Source organism: Pinus tabuliformis, chromosome J (genome assembly GCF_031772625.1).
Source record: "Pinus tabuliformis cultivar Carrire ecotype Pingquan chromosome J, CPIR1, whole genome shotgun sequence".
Lineage (NCBI taxonomy): Eukaryota > Viridiplantae > Streptophyta > Pinopsida > Pinales > Pinaceae > Pinus > Pinus tabuliformis.
In genome coordinates, this window is record NC_142295.1 from 1,121,611,753 (window position 1) to 1,121,632,758 (window position 21,006).

At 35.0% G+C, this 21,006-nt stretch overlaps 1 pseudogene; it reads right to left on the reverse strand.

Moving 5' to 3' along the window:
• LOC149231011 (guanosine nucleotide diphosphate dissociation inhibitor 1-like) overlaps positions 1-20,905 on the reverse strand; it is a 75,373-nt pseudogene extending 54,468 nt beyond the window's left edge.
• Positions 20,906-21,006: the final 101 nt, after the last annotated feature.

Sequence of the window (21,006 nt, forward strand, 5' to 3'; positions counted from 1 at the left end):
GCCTGGAGAAATCATTAATGAAAGTTATAAAATACTTGTATCCATAGAATGAAACAACTGGAAGTGGACCACATAAATCACTATGCACAAGCTATAAAGGGGCTGAGGCGTGCCAAGAGGAAATTTTTTCAAAACTATCCCTATGATGTTTTCTAAGTACACATCCAGAACAAACACCATCTCTGCAAGATAGTTTAAGTGACCAAATCTCTCATGCTAAAGTTTGATCACTTCATCATTATGAGTAACAAATACTGAGGGAAGAGTTGATGACCCAAAGTTGTTAAACTTATACAACCTTCTAGGATCATCAACAATTCCAGTAGCTAAAATCTATCTAGGATCTCTTAGGTCCTTAATTACAACATTGTGAGGTGAAAATTCAACAGTTTTACCTTCACCTAAATGAGTTATCTGATATAGGTTGCAAGATAAGGTTGGAACACATAATACATCATTAAATTGACCATTGTCTAGATGAATAGTTCCAGTCCCTACAACACTAAGAGATCTATCATCGCCAACATATATATTTTTCGTGTTACATTCATTTAAAGAAGAAAACATGGCTTTGCTTTTGGCCATGTGATAAGAAGCTCCAGAATCAATGAGCCACTGATGAGAATGAGAAGAAGAAGACACATTTAGTGCATAACCAGACCAAGACGCTTGATAAACACATGTAGAAAGTGTTATTCCTGAAGATGAAGTTGAAGTTGAAGAGTGCTCCAAATGGATGTTATGCTTCTTCATTGCTACTTCCAAGGCTTCTATCTTCTTAAACCATTTGGATTCTAAGTGGCCATCTTGATTACAAAAGTTGCAACGTCTATCAGTCTTCTTCCCTTTGTTTTTATTTGCCTTATCATTTTGTTGAATTGATTTTTCATTTTAAGACTGAAATTTCTTAGGACCCTTTGTTGGTTTAGGACCATTCATTTTAGGATACTGCTTCTTAGGATTCTTTGAACTTGGTTGTTGTTGGGCAGCTAAGGCTTTCTTAGAAGAGATTCCAAGATTAAGAAGACCAATATGTAAGAGTTTTTCTTGTTATCTTATTAAAGAATCACAAAAGGCATCAAAAGAGGGGGACTTGTAGTCTTGTCCTTGAGAAATAAAGGCTTCTCTAATAGAATGGAAGGTGGAAACAAACACATAGTGGGCTGGTCCGAACTTAGTAAGAATGGAATAAATAAGGCTACCATGTTCTTTCTTAACCTTAACACCTTCCTAGAGAAGTCTAAGGGTCTTGAAATTGAAAAAAAAATCTTCAATGGAAGAAAAATTATTGGGGTCCAACGTAAGCAACTCATTTTCGAGTTGATGGACTCTAATTTCATTTTTAATTCCAAAAACTTTATTGAGTCGTTTCATTACTTCATCAGGGGTATCAAGTTCTGCGATATGAAATCTAAGGTCTGGAGAAATATACATCCCTATCAACCCACATGCTTGATATTGCCTATTTTCCCATTTGGCTTTCTTATCTTCATCTTTAGGTTTAGACTCTTGGCATGAGACTATTCTATAAAGACCCTTACTTCTAAGTAAATCCTCCATATAGGACACCCATTGAAAGTAGTTGGTGTTGTCAAGAATAACTTGGAATGGAATTTCCATTTTAATATAAACAAAAGCTATATATGATGAAGCTAAGTGTTCTAATGGAAAGATCTCGAAAAATTAGGTTGATTAAAAAAACGGCTCTGGAAATAGCTTCTGGATGAAGAAGTTATGGATTTTTGAAGAAACGTTGTTGAAGATGCCGAAAAAGTGTGTGAATGTGCAGAAGTGAATGATAATGTTATATTTTAAGCCCCCCCTTTCCAAACTTAATCTAATTATCTCACTTAAAAAAAAAAAATTATGTGACTCACTTTTATAAATAAGTGAAAGTCACTTTTACAATGGTACTTTATGAGCTACCCACTAAATTGTAACTCAAATACAAGATAAAGAGACTTTAGAATTATAAGTGACTCACTTTTTATAATGGGTGAGAGCACTTTTACATAATGTAACTTTAAAACATAAGATACATGTGCTTTTTGAAAAATTAACTCAACAAAAAGAAAGACTTGAACTCAGTACCTCTATTCTCATAAAGTAACTTTGGAACAAGTGAGCTAGTTTAAAAGGTTAGTAATTTTTGGAAAAGAGGAAGGGTTTTTTTTTTTTTAGTAACTGAAGCTTTGGGGTGCGTGCTTACTTGAAAAATCTCTTTTTGCCTACAAAACAAATAACCACACAACCCATCACGGACATGCAAAAAAACCAAACATTATGGCTTGAAGTTAATTTTCGTCGGAAACTAAATATTTTCCTCAATGTTTCTGATTTTTCGAGATCACACTAAGGCACAACGAAAAAGAGCATACGCATGAGAAAAATCCTTCCTTTCTGTTTCTGATTTGCCCAGATTGTACAGAGTCACGGGGCAAAGAGCATACACAAAACTAAAAGGTATAGATTCGGTAATAAAAAATAGAGAGCTAAATAAACTGAAATAATTAGAAAGATAAATAACTAAAGCTGCAAATAAAAACTATATACCTCTAGATCTTAAAAATGACATAGCTAGGGCTACCGGAAACCTTTTCGCGTGAAACAAAAGGGGTTCCTCACTGGAACAGATGCTCCTAACACAATAGAGCAGTTCTCTCAGCCCGAAAGCAGTCAGAAACAACAGATCTAGGAAACAATAGTTGGATGCAGTTGTACCAGCTTCGGATTTGGATCACCAACGGATGCAGCCCTCAAATAGCTTTAATACAATGTATGAATTTACAGTGTAAGTTCCTTAGATAGAACACCAAAATACACTGCTCACAAATAGATCATAGATCAATACACCAATATTCTTGACATGGTTAAAACTCTTAAAGAGGGAAACAGTACAAGGCTTGAGCCAACATGACCACTTCAAGAAATTTATTAATCAAAGAAATAAAATTTACATAATATTCTCTCATGAACAGTCACCCTACAAATGACCCTCCATGCTCTTTAAATGTAGATCATGGACCAATCTGGTGTTAAACCACAGATCAAGTGTGGGTAATACTGAGGAAAGAATGAACCATCGGATCACTTCATGTCTAGAACATATCGTGACCGTTGGATTGTAAGTTAAAAAAGTACATAGTAATGAAACACACTTTACCTAACTCTACACTAGACCAAGTTATACTTAACTATTTCCTATGTGTTAGAATATCCTAAGACATATTGGGGTTAATAAGACGCACAGAGCTTAACTAGGTCATTAGAATAACTTTTTTCTTTTAAACCCAAATGTGTAAAGACTATATTAAAGGAAAGCTGCATCCAAACTAGAAAACAAGTTAATAAAATCATAAATTTTTTATTTTGGGTCTGGAAAATGCAAAGAAAACAAAATAAGTAGGGGGTCTATCTAAATCCCACCTCAACTTTACAGTCTTCCTCAAACACACAATATCTATAGTACCGTAAATTATTGCATATTGGCCCAATATAAACGTAAATTTGTAAAACATAAAACCTAGAGAGATTTAGGAGTTGTTCATTATAAAAATTCTACTTGTTCTTAGATTAATTCTTCATCTTATCCTCTTCTTATACAATGGGATTATATACCTAGTAAACTATTTCAAGTGTTCATAGCCTATGAAAGAACCCATTTCAATAAACATTACAATTGTAGGGAAAAACCACGATACATGTTCCACCACTAAAGAGAAGGCATCTTCTTCAAATCTCTATTTTAATGCCACAACAGTAGTATTTTAATATTGATAATTGTGCTCAATTGTTGTTGTATGATATCACACTCCTCATTAGGGACAATCTTGTCTACTGCTTACATGTAATCAATTGCAACCTTTGAATCCATGTGTGGTTTTCTCTTCACCCCATGGTGTTTCCAACCATGATGTAGCAAATAATTTTTGTGTAAGGACATATGTTAAGGGCCCAAATGGAAATTTTTTTTCACCCACCATTCTTCCACCTCTATGTAGAATATAGTCACACAATTTTACATCTCTAAGCTCAATAATGCCCTTAAGATGGCCTAACATGGTGTCCATCTGTTCATAAACTGAGCCAACCATTGGTGGATCTAAATATTCAAAGAAAATCATGTTATAAATTGACTTGGTGAACAACAAAAGATACTTAACATATGCCCAAAAATAAGGATCAATATAGTGTCTTGCATTGTAGAAGAACCATCTTTGCTGATGTAATATGTATCCTCAGTTTCTCCCATAAATCACTCACTATCATATCAGACAATGCTCATTCAACATTCAACAGGTGCCTAAAGCAAAGATAATAGTGACCAAATATAGTCCTTGCAAGTTTAAGTAGCTATGAGTAGAGTGAATTTGGTAAATTTTCTGGAGAAGAATATAATCTACGATGAAGTTCGTGAAATATGTAAAACCTTATTTTAATTTGGTGAAGCTCATAGCTCAAACATAACTCCATGCTTAATAGGCACCCAAGTTCTCACCAAAGGGAAAATAAACTTCATGTTGGAAAGGATTCAAATTTCTTTTTCTCTTTTAGGTAAATCCATAATTTATTCACCAGATTCATACACGCTTGTCGAAGCCCCAAAAATCGGGTCTACAAAAAGTGGGATACCCACCCGGTTCGGACCTTCGTTAACAACTCCTTTTCCATTTGGTATAGTCGGTCCGACTGGGGATATGGTACCAGTTTCCCAATATATGTGTGTGTGTGTTGAGAATTGATATTTCCCTTCTAAGAGCTCCTAAGTGAGATGCTTTTATTCTAAATCTAATCTAATAACATGCAACTGTATTCTAATAAACAGAAATATCTAATTCTAAACTAACCCGGGATGTAATCTTTCCGTCATGCGATCTAAAATGATTTCAAATAACAATTGGTAATAAAGATCATTCAATTGCTATGAGAAAAGAATTCAATGAAGCTAAACCACTTCGTATAAAAAGTTAGACAAAATAGTTGTGAAAAACATATTGCATAATAAGATACTCATATATTAAGCATAAATAAATAGCTATCATTGTACAGAAGTGCCAAATGATAACTTAAGCATTCACGCTTTCATACATAAATAACTAAACATGAATATCACTTTAACACAAAGGCAGAAATAGTTAAGAGATAAAAGTACTATTTATAACTAGTTCTACTCATGAGCTTCAAGCAATAATGATTTATTTCTTCTTAATCCAACATCCACTAAGAGTACAAAAGTGCAACATTAGTAGTAAATATTAAATGCATATATCAATAAATCCTGTTCCATTCATTCATCAAAACCTCTTCGGAGGGTGCAAAAGTGCATGTTCTGAGGACAAGTTTTTGAAAAATTTCAGGACCCTTCTCTAAATGCATGAGAAGGGTTTAAATGCTACTAACTAAATCTAAAAACAATTTATTACAAAAATGTAGGATACGGTTTAAATGACTGTCCTTATTTTAGGCAAAAATAAAGCAAAATTAACACTAAAACTGAATCTAAAACTAAAAATAACAACTAACTATTTGTGTATCTGTTTCTTGAAATAGAAAGCGTTGATCATTTTCTTGAGGAGAGTTGGCTGACCAGCTTTTGACTTTAGCTGTCCTGTGAAAATGGAATCGGGAAGAGCTAGCGCCATCTTCTTGGCAGAATTGATGATACATTTGAGAGTCATGCACTGGTTGTGTGGTTTTACCAAATACACCCAGTAAGAGTCCCAATTCAACTTAGTTAACCTTTTGATTGATTCTGCCCTTTCTTGAGCCTTCTGTCTCCAGCCTGTCTGCAGATGCCGTATATATCTACATACCACTTTGAGGATATCTCTGATAAATACCACTGGTTTTAGAGTTCAAGTTTTGCCTTTTGCCTCTAGCATTCTTTCCTACAAATTTCTGGGCTTACAGGTGATTGAGCAATTAGAGGCTTTCCTCTTCAAGGGGTTTTGCCCAGTGATGCACGATTAGCGCTAATCGCGCATCGGAAAATGCCTCCGTTTCTCGATCCAGGCTTCCTTGGTGCGATTTTCGCCTCTCACACGCTTTTTTTTAGAGGATATAAAGCTTAAATTTTGTGAAAATAATGATTCCGTAAATTCTTGACCCTGAGTCTTAAATTGTCTGTTTGTGACGTCAGTGCTATCCAGTACCCATTTAGCCATGTCCGTGTATGGAAGAATTTTTGGCCTCGCCGCTATCTGGTGCAAGAATGAGTAAGCCAGTTCTGTAATAGAGGACTCAGAAGACCCATGTGAGCCTGCAGTAGCTGTAACCTCCATCATTTTGGGATTTTCTTTCTCAAATAGATTGTACATGCCTTCCCAAGTAGTAATACCAGCATCTTTGTTACAGGCGGTGTCTATATGTAAGGGCGTCATTTCTTTGTCTTCAGAACTCAGAGTTTTGCCCTTCTTTCCCATAATATCCTGAACACTGCTTTTATAGTTCTCTGCTCTTCGTTCCTACAGTTTACAAATGAGGTGAGAATAATGATAGGAAAAAGGTAACGGGAAAGCTTTAAATACTGAAGACATATAAAATATACCACCTTATGTGAAATAACTCTTCGATCAGAACAAAACCATATTTCATTAATGATTGCCAACTAACTCATTGATTGACATTAACGCGCATAACCGGGTCTCAGTTTATGGAAAAAATCTTTTTCGAACAACGAGCCCTAAAGATCTACGATAAGGCGAATTGTGATTTTCTTCGTAATATCGCAGATCACAGTATCGCAGATCGCAATATCGCAAAATCGTAATATCGCGGAATCGTAGTGTATGACAATCATCCGTTAATGTGTTTTCTACAAATGCGATTTGCAATATGTGCCATCGCATATCAACGGCTTGAGGTATTTTAGTGTAAGTGATGTTTGAGGCATGTGATGCGATGAATGTTTTTAGTGCGTAGTTTCGCATCGCGATTTCACAATCTTAGAATTCCACTTGTATGGAGGTATCCATTACCCTTTTTGCGATGCGATATGTTTAAAGGAATGATTTTATCCTTACTTATCATAAAACTTAAGCTTTTTTAGATTTTTCTAGGGTATTCTCCTAAGTTTATGATAGTAAGTTTTATTGAAAAAGGAAATACAAGCACTAATCGATTTTTTTTAATTTTTGACTAAGGGCCCCCACTTATTTATTATTAGTGATAATACTAAATAAGAGGGGGGGTTGTTGCTGGCCACAACAATTGGCGATTCACTTGGAAGAACCAGTTATCTCTGTTTTTCTTTTGAATTTTCTAAACTTTCAAAACATAAAATTTTCCAAAAAATCAAACTTTATTATAGAAAGACAAAGTATATCACGCTTTTGTCTATTAATGATATTTCGTTTCTTCTATATTCAACTTTGATTATTTACTTCCTCAAGCTAGTCATTGTATCTATATCAGTCACTACTTGGTTTATAAAGATGAAAACAAAGCCTTCTCTCTAAATTAGTTTTAGATATGCTCATTTGTCATAGGTAGAGCCTCTGTTCCTAGCAGGCATTTATAGCCTCAACAGGGTTACCTGTTACCCAGCAATGATCTTGTATCCCACTTGGAGAAATATACAATTTTCAAAGAGAAATCCATATCCACACTTATTGCTTTCATTTTCTTTTAACCCCTAAAGAACAATGTCTTGGTTTGATAGCCAATTTATGACAATGCCACTCACTTGATTTATAACTTTGTTGAACAAGCTGGCTCGTGATGAGACCCCTTATCTTTTGATTGCAACAATCTTGAGTCATTGCCCTATTGTGGTATGTAGTATTGGCAAAATCAGCAAGCTATAATATCTATGATCATGATAAGTCGGCTCGTGATGAGACCTCTTACTCTTTAAGTTAAATTGTATCATTGGATTATTCCCTGAAACTTGTAATTCCCTAGGTGGGGAGGAAGTCATTGTTTCCTTAAGAATAGCTCTGGACGACAATGGTAGAGTTTTTGGAAAGAGCTTTTCTACTGAGAATCTTCGTTTTGTTATTGATACCTTTCATTGGACTGATGTAAAACAATTTCCCACTAAAGGTTTCTTTTTATCAAAATTTACAAGGTTGAAACTAGTATCATTTCCAGCCTTATAGCCTTTGACTGTATCTTCGAATAATAATGACACATTTTCTAAAATAATTCTATTTATACAAGAAAAAAAACAAAATCTAAAAGAGATACTTGTCTTTTTTGTGAATTCCAAACGTAACCATTCACAACTAGTTTTATTATGAAAATAAAGAAAAAATAATCTACAAAAATAGAAGAATGATCTCCTATGGAAAGTATTTTTTGAGGATTTGTTCGTTAACAGGTAAAGACTCTCTTTTTCCTGTTAAATCCTGTAACATAAAAGTAGATGGACCTATGACCTCTGCGATTTGGAAAGGGCCAAGCCACATTCGTTGACATTTCGTATGTTTCCCTTTTTCCTCATGGGCATTGTCCCATTTTAAAACTATATCTCCCATCTGAAATTCCTTTCTGGATATCATGTTTTAATCAAAAGAAGCTTTTACTAATGCTTGGTGATGAGCATGAGTTATTTTGGCCTGTTCTCGTTGCTCTTCTAGCGTAAGTATTTCCAGCTATCTTAGTTGTAAGGAAGAAATTGGTGCTTCATCAATATATTGAACTAAGGCCAAGGAGGGAATTGCTAGATGAGTTGGAAGAACCACTTCTTTCCCATAAACTAAAATAAAAAGAGAAGTGCCAATGGAGGCTTTCTGCATTATTCAGTCTGCCCATAAAGCATATATTAAAGACTTGTGCCAATTTTTGTGATTTTGATCAATGGTTTGCTTAATGATTCTGATTAGGTTTTTATTAGTAGATTCAGCTAACCCATTCCCCTGTGGGTAATAATTGGCAGAGTATTTAAGCTTAAAACCTCTTTTGAGTGCAAATTCAGTCATAGTATTGCCAGAAAAATATGATGAATTATCAAACATTAAAGCAAAAGGTAAACCAAACCTGGTGATTATGAACTGATCTATGAACTCAATGATGTGTTCGGCATTAGCTGTCTTAAGAGGAACTACTTCTACCCATTTAGTAAAATAGTCTGTTGTTATAAGGATATACTTATGCTGTTTGGAAGAGTGAGGAACGATCTCACCTATTATGTCCAATCCCCACTGATCAAAAGGCTGCTCAATGTTGACTGGTTGTAAAGGCAGTGATGGTTTCTTTTGTCTCCCAGCAGCAGTTTGACAAACTTGGCATTTCCTTATGTAGCTATGCGAGTCTTTGAACAGTGTGGGCCAGTAATAGCTTGCGTGGAGGATTTTATGTGTAGTAGCATGTCCAGCATAATCTCCGCCTGTTGGCCCATCGTGGAGTTCTTGCAAGACCTTTTCAGCTTCAAATTTCTCAAGGCATCTAAGGAGACAGAATCATAATTCATTCTAAAAAGTACATCGTTCACAAGCTGATATTGCTTAGCCTTCAACCTTAGAACTCTTTTCTTGGTATAATCGAGGTTAGGATGAGCATATCCATTCTTTAGATAAAATATGATATCAGCGTATAATGATTGAACATCTTTTAGGCTTACCTCGTACATTTGTATCTCTGCAGATGGTATTTCGGAAATAAGCGATGCTCCAACCAGCATGTTGCAAAACCCTTGACCTTTTACAATACTTGCTGGTTTGATTTCTACGTCATATTCCTGTAAGGCAGTAACCCAATTGGCTCTTTTCTTACCCACATCTTTCTGTACTAAGAGATTTCTTACCACTGGAAAAGGTACTATGATTTTTGTATGGGTTTTAAGCAGAAAGGGTCTGAAATATTTAATTGCTTTGAAAACAGTAAAAGCTTGTTTCTCTACGTCTGAATAATTTAATTCAGCCCCCTGTAGACTTGAACTGAAAAAAGAAATTGGGGCTTCTTCCTTGTCTTGATTTGCTTGAGTGAGTATCGCAGCATATGATCTATCAGAGGCAAATGTATATAAAATGAAAAGATAAGAAAAATTTGGAGTTGCTAAAGATGGAGCGTTAACAATTGCTTGTTTGATCAGATTGAATGCCTCATATTTGTCTTGGCCCCATTTGAAGACTGAATTCTTTTTAATCATCGCTTGTAACGAAGATACGATCCTTGAAAAATATTGAAAAAATCTCTTTACAAAATTAATTTGGGCAAGGAACGATTGCATAGCTTTCTTGTTGTGAGGTAGGTGTATTTCGGAAATTTCCTTGATTCTGTCAGGATCAATATGGATTCCAGATTTTGACACTATGAATCCAAGAAGTTTTCCTTCACTTAATGTAAAGAAGGATTTTTTTGGGTTAAGTGAAATTCCATACCTTTGACAACGTTGGAATATCTGTTTTAAATCTTTGAGATGATCGCCTTGCTTCTTGGAGTATACAGTTATATCATCCAAGTAGATTACTACTGATTTGTTTACTAATCCCTTAAATGCGATGTCCATGGCCCTCTGAAATGTGGCACCAACATTAATCAGGCCAAAAGGCATCTTTTGATATGCATAAGTGCCCCATTTGGTTCTAAACGTGGTCTTTAATTGATCATCGGGATGGACCAACACTTGGTTGTAGCCAGAGAAACCATCCAAGAAGGACATTAATTCTGATCTTGCAACTGCCTGCAGTATTTTCTCCATGGGAGGCAAAGGAAAATTATCTTTTTGGCAGGCTTTGTTAAGATTTCAAAAGTCAATGCAAATTCTAATGTCTCCATTCTTTTTTCTAATAGGAACCATGTTGGAAACCCATTTAGAATGTCAAACGGGAAAAATGATTTTGGCTTTCAATAACTAATTGAGCTCAGATTTGATCTGGTTTTCTAGATTGGGATGGATGTTTCTCAGCTTTTGCTGGACAAGTTTTTCATCATTTATCAATGTGATAGTATGTTGGATGATAGAAGTGTCATAAGTTTTGAGTTCATCATAGTTCCAAGCAAAGACACTTTTGTATTGTTTCAAGAGATGGACATACGCTAATTTTCTTCAGGAGCTAGGCCAAGGCCTAGGTTGATATTCTATGGCTTGGTATCAGTGCCTAGATTTACTAATTCATAGTTCAAAGTTGAACTTTGAAGTTTTGGATTGGTAGATCTTTTGAATCGATCTTTCAAATCATATAGGTCTTCTAACTTGACAACTAACTTTGGCATAGCATTATTAGTGTTATCTTGTTGCAATTGTTTGTCATGTTGGTCCTCATCCATTATCTAATTGGTGTAAGATCCCCCAAATGTGAGGAAGCTTACAATATCAGGATCATCGTTGAAAATCCTCCAATTGGTAATATTATCAGGAATCGAGGGTCTAAATATTAATTCGATTGAAAATCGATCAGGGATATAGTCTTCTGAGGGAATGGGCTTGGAAGCTACGTTAGCTAAGAGGTCTGCACTAGCATTCCGGAGTCTTGGAATTGATGAAATATTGAATGTTGTAAAGTGTTCAGTCAGATATTGAACTAAAGATTGATAATGCTTTAAATGACCTGATAAACAGTGTATAGTATTGCGTACCTGTCTGATTACAATTTCATAGTCCCCGAAAACTTGCAGATATTTGATGTCTAATTCGATCGCTTTGTATAATCCTTGGAATAAAGCCTCGTATTCTGCGGTATTATTAGTGAAATTGAATTCTAGTGTACAAGTCAGCATAGTTTTGTTTCCTTCTGGACTGATTAAAACACATCCTGCTCCTGCTCCTTCATTAGACTTAGAACCATCAAAAAATAACTTCCAAAATAAAGATTTATTTACAGGATTATCTATAAAATTAATACATTTAGAACTATCTGTTTGAGAAAAAATTTATACTTGAGATAAAACAGAATGTTCTAAGTAAGGTGAAGTATGAGCATTAAAATTTCCTAAGAAAGAATCAACAAAATAGTTGCCAATGATATTATTTATGTATGCTACCGGTTCATTTTCTCCTTCCAGTTCTGTTACTATGTATTTCTGATGTCTTTCTTGCTCAACCTTTATCTGATTTGGTTTACCATTGTAAGGGAGCCACATGTGCGACCAATCAGTTGCAAAGTATCCATGAAGTTTTTCTGACCAATCTCTGCTAAGAATTAAGCCATAAAATTTTGGAATATCTACAACTAAAATGTCCATAACTTGACATACCTTTGGATTAGATGACAGCCTTATGGTAAACTGATTTAATTCGCCGATCACTTCAACTCGCGATCGATCCATCTGGACTATACGCACAACAGATTTTTGTGGTTGAATGTTCAACTTTGCACATATTGACTTTGGTAATATATCAGGCGAAGCTCCAGAATCCACTAAACAATTATGAAACTTTTTATTGAAAACTTCATAAGTAAGAAGAAATGGGGGAGTATGAGATCTCGACCTTCCTCCAATTAAAGTGATATCATTTGGATCAACTTTATTAATCACATTAGTTGGAGGTATTCCCATTTCATGGGAAGCTTGAGAGATTACAGCGGCTGGCAGAGGTGCAACTGCTACAGCATGTAATTCTTTCAAAAGTACCTTTTGCTGATGTTTTAACTTGCTCAATTCATACAAAGTGATGTTAGCCGTAGTCTTCTTCATGTCTTCTATGATATTATACTCCATTTCATCCGAAACAATTAGTGTTTTTGATTGAGTTGATGAATCTGTTTGGACTGGGCTTGTTTGAGTCGCTTTAGGTGTGGTTTTTTTGGCTGCGACTTTATCCTTAGCCATTGAGCTTGCACTTTTTGACTTAGGAGTAGGTTGAGGAGGATCAAGTTGATCTCTACTTCGAGTACTAACTAGCGATGCCTCTTGATATTCTTCGTCTAGGAGGATGAAATCCCACATACCTTGTACCTCTACAACTTCTCCTTCCTCAGTAGGTTCTTCAGTAGCAATCTCCTCTTCTTCTTCTTCTGATTCAGCACTTGTGATAGCATTGGGAGGCTTTGAATCAGTCGAAGGGTTTCTTCTATAAGGCTTGTACGGCTTTTTAGAAGAAGTTTTTGCTACTTGTTTCTTAATGTCAACCATTTCGTTAGACATGGTTTTCAAAACTTTCCGCAATCCTTCTAAATTGAATGGATCTTTCGATTGTTTTTTCTTGGGATCTTCCTTAAAAGTAACCTTCTTAGACTTTTGTTCATCTACAACATTTTTCTTTTCTAAAGCTATGATACGTTCCTCTACCACTATTGCTTCCTTCATATTGTCTGATAAGGTTTTTTTGTTAGCCCTATCAACGAAGATTGCTATGTTTGATGGTAAAGAAGAGATGTACCATTCACTTCGCACTTCTTCGCTAGGCTTGGAAGCAGTAGGAATTTTATTTAATAGTTTATTGAACCGTGAATTAAAATATTTGACAGGTTCTTTCGACTTAGCCCTAAGGTTAGACAAGTCATTGATCAGTGTCGCTGTAGACCTGTCATCACCGAACTTAGTCAAGAATTGTTGTTGGAAGATATCCCAACTAGTGGTAGATCCAGATGGTAATGAGAAATACCATGATCTGGCTGCTCCTTGCAGAGTGTAAGGAAAAAGTCGGACGACAGCGTCTTCATTAGTAACTCCATTGAGATTTATGGATAACATAAAGTTATTTATATGTTCTTCTGCTAGCATGCCTGCTTCAGGATTAAACTTAGGCAGCCATTTTTCAGGATGGGCCAGTATCTGACTCAAGGGCGCAGGCATTAAGACTGCCCCTGGGTTATTCCATGGGTATTGAACCATCACTGAACTAATAACAAAGGAAAGTGCAGAAGAAGATCCCTGTGGTTAGGAAGATGAGGATATTATGATTCCAGATGATTGAGAAGGAGATGTGGAAGTTCCAGTGGATTGGTGGACAATAATATGAAGTGGAGGGGTGGATGGTTGACTTCACGGTGGAGAGGTTGAGATGGATGATGATGATGAAAGATTCTTGCTATTAGACCCTTTAGTTGATTTCCTTGCTCTCTTCCTTGTAGGTAGAGGTAATTAGGTTGGATGAAAACCAAACTTTTCGCTCTTTAATCTAGTGAGAGGATGAGTGGGGTTATATTGCGAAGTCACACTGCCTTGAGATTTATCAGATGTTTGAGGTGATATAGAGAATCGATGAAGTTTATGGATCAAAGACTCAACTTCAGGAGGTTCAATAGTAGACTTCTCTGAAACATCAGGGTTTGTTGCAGCAGCTGTTGTTCTTTCGACTTCTTGTTCAATATTTAAAGATTCTAAGTGCGATGGAGAAGTCGAGGGAGATGGTGAGGGTGATTTACTCTCAAAATGGTATTTAGATTTAGACTTACTTTCCATTCACAGTTCGAGGCCCTCCTTCTAGCGCCAAATATGTTGAAGCCCCGAAAATCGGGTCTACAACAAGGGGGATACCCACCCAGTCCGGACCTTGGTTAGCAACTCCTTTTCTGTTTGGTATAGTGGGTCTGACAGGGGATATGGGACCAGTTTCCCAATATATGTGTGTGTGTTGAGAATTGATATTTCCTTTCTAAGAGTTCCTAAGTGAGATGCTTTTATTCAAAATCTAATCTAATAACATGCAATTGTATTCTAATAAACAGAAATATCTAATTCTAAACTAACCCGAAATGTAATCTTTCCGTTATGTGATCTAAAATGATTTCAAATAACAATTGGTAATAAAGATCATTCAAATGCTATGAGAAAAGAATTCAATGAAGATAAACCACTTCGTATAAAAAGTTAGACGAAACAGTTATGAAAAACATATCGCATAATAAGCTACTCATATATTAAGCATAAATAAATAGCTATCACCATACAGAAGTGCCAAATGATAACTCAAGCATTCACGCATTCATACATAAATAACTGAACATGAATATCACTTTAACACAAAGGCAGAAATAGTTAAGAGATAAAAGTACCATTTATAACTAGTTCTACTCATGAGCTTCAAGCAATAATGATTTATTTCTTCTTAATACAACATCCACTAAGAGTAAAAAAGTGAAACATCAGTAGTAGATATTAAATGCAGGTATCAATAAATCTTGTTCCATTCATTCATCAAAACCTCCTCGGAGGGTGCAAAAGTGCATGTTCTGAGGACATGTTTTTGACAAATTTCAGGACCCTTCTCTAAATACATGAGAAGGGTTTAAATACTACTAACTAAATCTAAAAATAATTTATTACAAAAATGTAGGATACGGTTTAAATGACCATCCTTATTTTAGGCAAAAATAAAGCAAAATTAACACTAAAACTGAATCTAAAACTAAAACTAACAACTAACTATTTGTGTATCTGTTCCTTGAAATCGCAAGCGTTCAGCATTTGCTTGAGGAGACTTGGTTGGCCAACTTCCGACTTTAGCTTTCCTGCAAAAATGGAATTGGTAAGAGCTGGCGCCATCTTCTCAGTAGAATTAATGATAATTTTGAGAGTCATGCACTGGCTGTGTGGTTTTACCAAATACGCCCAGTAAGAGTCCCAATTCAACTTACTTAACCTTTTGATTGATTCTGCCCTTTCTTGAGCCTTTTGTCTCTAGCCTGTCTACATATTCCATACATATCTACAAACCACTTTGAGGATATCTCTGATAAATACCACTGGTTTTAGAGTTCAAGTTTTTCCTTTTGCCTCTAGCGTTCTTTCCTACAAATTTCTGGTCTTACAGGCGACTGAGCAATTAGAGGCTTTCCTCTTCAAGGGGTTTTGCCCAGTGATGTGTGATTAGCACTAGGCGATAATCGCGGATCGAAAACTGCCTTCGTTTCTCGATTCGGGCTTCCTTGGTGCGATTTTCGCCTCTCGCGCGCTTTTTGTTAAAGGATATAAAGCTTAAATTTTGTGAAAATAACGATTCCGTAAATTCTTGACCCTGAGTCTTAAATCATCTGTTTGTGATGTCAACGCTATCCAGTACCCATTTAGCCATGTCCGTGTATGGAAGAATTTTGGGCCTCGCCGCTATCCGGTGCAAGAATGAGCAAGCCAGTTCTGTAATAAACACCTCAGAAGATCCATGTGAGCCTACAGTAGCTGTAACCTCCATCATTTTGGGATTTTCTTCCTCAAATAGATTTTACATGCCTTCCCAAGTAGTAATACCAACATCTTTGTTACAGGCGGTGTCTGTATGCAAGGGTGTCATTTCTTTGTCTTCAGAACTCAGAGTTTTGCCCTTCTTTCCCATAATATCCTGAACACTGCTTTGTATAGTTCTCTGCTCTTCGTTCCTGCAGTTTACAAATGAGGTGAGAATAATGATAGGAAAAAGGTGACGGGAAAGCTTTAAATACCGAAGACATATAAAATATACCACCTTATGTGAAATAGCTCTTCGATCAGAACAAAACCATATTTCATTAATGATTGCCAACTAACTCATTGATTGACATTAACACGCATAACCGGGTCTCGGTTTATGGAAAAAAGCTTTTTCAAACAACAAGCCATAAAGATCTATGATAAGGCGAATTGCGATTTTCTTCGCAATATCGCAGATCACAGTATCGCAGATCGCAATATCGCAAAATCACAATATCGCGGAATCGTAGTGTATGACAATCATCCGTTAATGTGTTTTCTACAAATGCGATTTGCGATATGCGTAATCACATATTGGCGGCTTGAGGTATTTTAGCGTAAGTGATGTTTGAGACATGCGATGCGATGAATGTTTTTAGTGCGTAGTTTCGCATCGCGATTTCGCAATCTTAGAATTCCACCTGTATGGAGGTATCCATTACCCTTTTTGTGATGCGATATGTTTAAAGGAATGATTTTATCCTTACTTATCATAAAACTTAAGCTTTTTTAGATTTTTCGAGGGTATTCTCCTAAGTTTATGATAGTAAGTTTTATTGAAAAAGGAAATACAAGCACTAATCGATTTTTTAAAATTTTTTAACTAAGGGCCCCCACTTATTTAGTATTAGTGATAATACTAAATAAGAAGGGGGGTTGTTGCTGGCCACAACAACGCTATACAATTATATTATAGCAATATTTGGTGACAATAGGAGCATCCATGATAGTAGCAATTGGAAATTTAAACAACCTTCCATTGCTCAACTATCACAAAAAGATTTTAAATTAGCATCTAGTGAATTACACATCTTTTAGGAAGCATGGCATTCTAGGAGCATGGAGTGAAGCCTATCATCCTTGAAAACAAAAAGAAGGTATATTATATGAGTTAAATGTAGGGAAAGAAATCAAGCTACCAAGTAGAATTTAAGTCCATTTATAGCCTTTAACTTGGAGAAGAAAATTGCTTTTGATATGGTGCATCTTCCATACTTGATAGTTGGAAGTAGCATATGTAGCTATCATCTGAGATATGATATCTTTCATTTAATTTTGTTTGTAGTGGAATACAACCACTAAACATGAAAGATATTACTCCTATTGGATATTTTTATCCTAACTATAAATTAGGTTTAGAAACTAACCCTTCTCATCATACTTGAAAGTTCAAACAACGCTTCAAAAAAATTACCTTATATGTTTTGAGATTATGGAAAATTGTACCTGATGGCACAAAACTGTCTTAAAATTGAGCACATTGATTTGAAAATAAAAATGAATATGCAAGACTCCAAAACCATATTCAAGATTCTCAACTCTTGCTAAAATTTGACAGAAAATAAATAATTGAGTAAAATATTCCAACATAATAAAATTACCAATAGATTGTCTGATATGAACTCGTTTTCGTTGACTAGTCCCTGTAGATAGAAGCAATGATTAGCCTAGTTATCATTGATAAAAAAATTTAGAGAATAAAATGAATGTCTAGCCTTTTGTTGACTAGATGTAATAGGAACTTCAATTAAATTTACAGGGTATAGGTTGAATAGGGATGTAAGTATTCATCTTAGCTGGGGAAGAATAGTCTAGATTAAATAAAGATCATTTATACAATATTGGATAGAAGGAGGAGGAAGCATTGGATATAACAATTAAAATAATTGTGAAAGTTGGTAGATGACTAGAACACTTTTGAAAGTGGTATAAACTTCCATTTCATTGACCACAGTAGAAAAATCTCCATAAAATGTATAAATAATGGGATTCCTTAATCAACCTACAAATCATAAAAAAAAAAATCAAATATAGGTACATTACAAATTGGATTTATTATAAATGACATTAAATATGCTACTGATATAAGAAGGATAACATACTGGCAAGTCACGAGGGATTTGGGATTGAAGTTGTGTACATGGTTCAGGATATAGTGACTCCAATAATCCTCCATGTATGAACAATTCCATAAAGGCTCTGATGTAACATTTAAATGAATGATTGATAAGAAAATATATTTTGAGGGAGGATTTTGAATGCCTTCTATGGAACCTATGGTTTTTATTTCATCACTGGAAATGCCCTTAAATGTTATGCTTTATATATCTGGAAGAGAATTTGGATTGTATATATCATTAGGATGATCACCATAAAGCCCAATAAAGGCAATACCAACGCTCACATTCTTCTTTGTAACGTTGGATATGTAGACATCCTTCACATAACTACCCCTATTTGGGGTTGTTTTTACTCTCAGGCCTCTCCTTGAGTTGAAAATATGAAGATCTTGAGCATGGACACCTTTGACATTATCAAACATTTTACTGCCCAAAACATGACTAGAAATTGTATGTGTTTGTCCAATCACACAACAGATAGTAATATTGGAGCTAGGGAAACCATATGTAATACCATACTCATCCTAGCCACTTTTTATGGAAATTCCATCATCACCACAACTAATGTAACATTCCTCTATGCATGCATCAAAACTCAAATATGAATCCATGCCTCATGATCAGTTGGAAAACCAGGGATTATCTAGAACTATATCTAAACAATGAAATAGTATAGGAGGTTCATCATAATCTCAATATAATTACCAAGTTATTGTATCACTTGAAATCATTCACAATCGATGGGGCATGATTTGAAAAATCTTTTTTTATGATCCAAAATCATAAGGGGTTTTTCCACTTCAACTTGTCATTTGAAATGGGAAATGAACACCCTCAAGATGGAAATATGTAAGAGATAGACTTATATGAAGCAAATACCAGACGGGAAAGGAAGGCTGCATAGTTTTTCCAACATTTACATGCTTTGAACTCTAATAGATCCAACAGTATAGAAAAAATGTAACATAACAAATGTTCATTTTAGAAGAAATAACTAATCAGAACAAAATCTCTCAAAGATTGAAGCATTTTCCAATGGAATAAAGTGATAAATATCTACTATACAATTTCACTAGAAAAGAACAAAAGAAGAAAAGAAGATGAAAATAATATGAGGAACTTGATGAGCTTCATAACTTAGGATTATGATCCAAGTTTTGGCAGAATTCATAAGATTATGGAACATGATAGTTTATTTTCCTTGTCCCAAGAATTTCAGCTCATCATAATAGAAACATCATTTAGCAAAGAACTATGTATTTAATTACTTTTAAGAACCATGGATCCTAAGATGACCTCCACATCTTGACGTCCATACAATAAACCATAATTTCAATCCAAGGAAGGATAACACGACTGATATTTCAATTGTTTTCAAGACTTACCATATTATTTTCCAGGAAGATTAAGCTTGAATTTGGTTTCCAAACTCCATTTTAAATTCACAATTGGAAGCTGTTGAAAATAGATTTTGTACTTGTGAACTCCCATGAATTGTTAGAATGTGTCAACAATAGTACTTCCATTTGTGATGTTTGATTTAACTAGGTGCAAGTATGAGCATGCTTGGGGATTATAATCATATATATGGGTGAAAGACAAGAAAAATATGAAAACTAAAGTGGTAGAAGACATTTGTTGCCCATGATGTCATTGCATTTGCATCACTACCCTACCTTTATCTTTAGGATATACAAGAAAATCAAACGTACTTCATTCTTTTTATTCCTTCCATTTATAAATTACCATAATCAACATGGTGGAGTTTTTTAGTGTTCTCTTTCTGATTGAACTTGAAGGAAGCACTACAAAAAAGTCCCCCAATGTAAGGAGTTCAGGAAGACATGACTTCTATAGAGTAGCAAAAAAGGACGGAAATCCAATCATGGACTAAAATCTAGAAGTTTGTATCAAGAGGAAATTTGAGAAGCATTAAGTTGACCATAGGTATATTGATTAGATGGTAGAACATAAAAATAAGGAGTAAGAAATTAAAAATTTTCCTTCAACTCTATCAAACCAATGAAGAACAGGTAACAAACAAAACAATGCGGGATGTGCAGTATGGAGACCTATGGTTCAAGAAGAAAAAATTTAATTGAAAAACTGTCATAAGCTTGTTGCAAGCTTTGAAAAAATATATGTGCCTATCAGTTCCATTTCCATAGTTTTACCCATGCAAAAAATGATCATTACCTGAGCATTGAGAAGATTTATAATTTCATCTAAGCTTAAAACCCAAATCTTAATGGACTTACTTGCAGATGTTAATGACAATATCAATATCCTTGATGTTTTATTGTATGCAAAGAATGGAATCATGTGTGTTTTAGACCCATAGTGGTAGGAGTTGGGAAATGATCCATTATTATTCAAGCATTTGGGATTCTTATTTAGGAATTGAAGATGAAGTACATGTTTTTCAACTACTCAAATACATTTCAACCCTTGCTCCATTTTGTTGATGATGATGTAGATCTTCCTGACTTGTATCATCAGATGATAGTGTTATTCAAAAAAAATTTTGCCTATACTTATCATGTGGTGAAGCATAGAGTTGACCCAACACATGTTGCCTAGATGTTTAAAGATAGGACATAATAAGGTGTAAATAAACATATTTATGTCAATATCTTTACCAAGGGGTATCAAAAGAAAGAGGACACATAATTTTTGTGCAAACCTGCATTGATGAATTCCAATAAACTATAAAAACGCATTTTAGGAGCCATTTTAGAGTGATAATAAAATGAGGCCGACAATGGCATAAATGATGAAAAGAAAGAAAAAATTCAAGACTTGCATCAATTGTAAGAAAATAAATTTTCACATG